This window comes from Pteropus alecto, unplaced genomic scaffold (assembly GCF_000325575.1).
Source record: "Pteropus alecto unplaced genomic scaffold, ASM32557v1 scaffold23, whole genome shotgun sequence".
NCBI classification, from domain to species: domain Eukaryota; kingdom Metazoa; phylum Chordata; class Mammalia; order Chiroptera; family Pteropodidae; genus Pteropus; species Pteropus alecto.
The window spans coordinates 6,448,878-6,451,619 of NW_006435837.1; positions in this window are offsets into that span (position 1 = coordinate 6,448,878).

The window sequence follows — 2,742 nt, forward strand, 5'->3', positions numbered from 1 at the left end:
GATAAAGGATTGATATCCAAAATAAATAAAGAACTCGTACAGCTAAATAGCAAAAAAAAGAAAAGAAAAAAGAAAAAAAAAGAAAGAAAGAAAGAAAAAGAAGAACAATCCAATTAAAAAATGGACAGAGGATCTGAATAGCTATTTCTCCAAAGAAGATGTAGAAATGGCCAACAGGTACATGAAAGTTGCTCAACATCAGTAATTGTCAGGGACATGCAAATCAAAACCACAATGTGACATCACCTTAGAACTGATAGAAAGGCTAATTATCAAAAAGATAAGAAATAACAAGTATTGGCAAGGATTTGGAGAAAAGGGAACACTTGTGAACTGTTGGTGACAATGTAAATTGGTGCAGCCACTATGGAAGACAGTAAGGAGGTTCTTTAAAAAATGATCCAGTAATTCTACTTCTGGGTATTTATCCAAAGAAAACAAAAACACTAATTCGAAAAGATGCATGCATCCCAGGTTCACTGCAGCATTATTTACAATAGCCAAAACATGGAAACAACCTAAATGTTCATCAATGGATGAGTAGCTAAAGAAAATGTGGTGTGTGTGTACACACACACACACACACACACACACACACACACACACACACACACGTATATAGTATATATCTATATCTATAGAGACAGACACAGAATGGAATACTACTCGGCCATAAAAAGAATGAAATGTTGCCACTCGTGACAACATGAATGGACCTTGATGGCCTTATGCTAAGTTAAATAAGTCTGACACAGAAAGATAAGTACCATATAATTTCACTTACATAAGGAATGAAAAAACAGACAAACAAACAAACCAAAGCTCATAGATGCCAAACCCACTGGATATTCTCAATGTTCAACCCTCAACTCACATTCAGTTCTTAAGCAGTAAGAACACATGAAGAAAAACAGCTCCAGGTACCAGGAGACTTTCTATTTTCAGCTTTAATTTAAGGCAGATTCAATTTAAGGCGTTTTAAGCCCTTGTTTACTACACAAAATATACCACTCAATTCATTCTCATTTTGGAAAAAAGAAAAAGTTTTCAGAGACTGTAAAATACTGAAATGCAAACTTAATCACTTTTCTTACACTTCATTCTAATTCTTTACTACTTTAAAACATCTCCTAACCTGATTGTAAAAACAACAAAAGATTTCTAAAAGCTTCTAAGTAAGAAATTTAGTAAAAGCAATTTTGTCTTTTCTTCAATTCTTTAATGTCCATAGGATAAAATTTGTCAAATCAACATTTTTTTTCATCTACAAGTCAATCATCAATTCAATAATGGGTGGACTCTGAATAGTCTTCCCATAGATACTACAGTTTAGAGCACCCCAGGATGCAGAGCAGGGCCACGAATGAGAACCAAGCGCGAGCATGGTTTAGCACCTGAAACATCATCTGTCAATTGCCAAAGCATAAAAGCCCTGTAATCCACCCAAGGAGAGGCCCTCAGGTCATAACTTGCAGCTTATTTTCTCACAAACCTGACATCTTTGATCATCGGACTTCTCAGACCTCAGAGATTTGAAGTTAAAGAAACTTAGAAGAACTCAGTGTACTATTAAGAGTAATGACAGTTGTTATCTGACAGCCCAGCATGCTGCCTTGTACAGTGGCTCCTAATATTCACCTAAAAATGTAGGAAGGAAAATCCTACTGACTTTCACCTCAGCAAAGTGATTAAGGTTCCTAAATTATCACCCTGAGTCCATGGAAAGACCATTTTTATATCATTATTTTCTGTGTGATATAAGGAAAATATATGATATATTTTAGAAATATTTCCATCAAAAAGTTTTTAAAAGTGCAATAACACCTAGAAAATTTACCCATGTAAAATAATTTATTCCTTGGAAATGTGATATTGTTGTAGATCTATATTTTAAGGCACTAACATATAGCATGCCTACTGAGTACAAGGCATTTGAGGGATAAAGACTCATAAAACAATTTAGGGGATATTGTTGTTATGCCCAGATCCCTTTATTCAGTCCATATATCCATCCCCAAGATGCTGTGAGTGTTGGTTGTTAATGGCCTGCAGCTGTCTTCTTCTCTAGAAAATTATTATTGTCTGATGGGGAGTTGTGTCACTGGGGAGGTCGTTCCCTGGAAGTGGTGGCTTATTTTCATTAATTTAGTGACAAGAATGTACAAAAGCCCCTCCCACTCCCACATCTGTCTAAAGGTGGCATCAGCTCTCTGGTGCAATTTATGCTCTAGAGCTCCCCCACAAGATCAGTCTGAGATAGTCTCCGGCTTGGATCAATCCTTGATTGATTCCTTTCCTTGTCCTGTCCCACTCCCCTCAATCTCCTTCTCCTGAGGACACTTCCTCAATAAGGTATTTGCAAAAAAAAAAATTTTACATCTCAGGGTCTACTTCTGAAGTATCCAATCTAAGACAAACTTACACCCTTTTCCTAAGAATATAAGCCATTTATAAAAGTTATCTCAACTATTAATTGAATATTGATTGAATGCAGAGGACTAAAAATGAAAGAAGATTCAGGGTCATTTTTTGGCTTAAGATAGAATACTAGGGACCAGAGTTACTTTCTTTCCAGATACACCAAAAAAAAAAAAGGACGAAATGTATGAAAAGTGGTTTTCATTGGATTAATCTCAGGCAACAAAAGACAATGATCTCTGAAGGACAAAAAACAAATAAGATGGAGAAAGGAACCCAGGAAAGTCCTGGCCGACTCCTGAGTTGAGAAAATAGAGCTTGGAG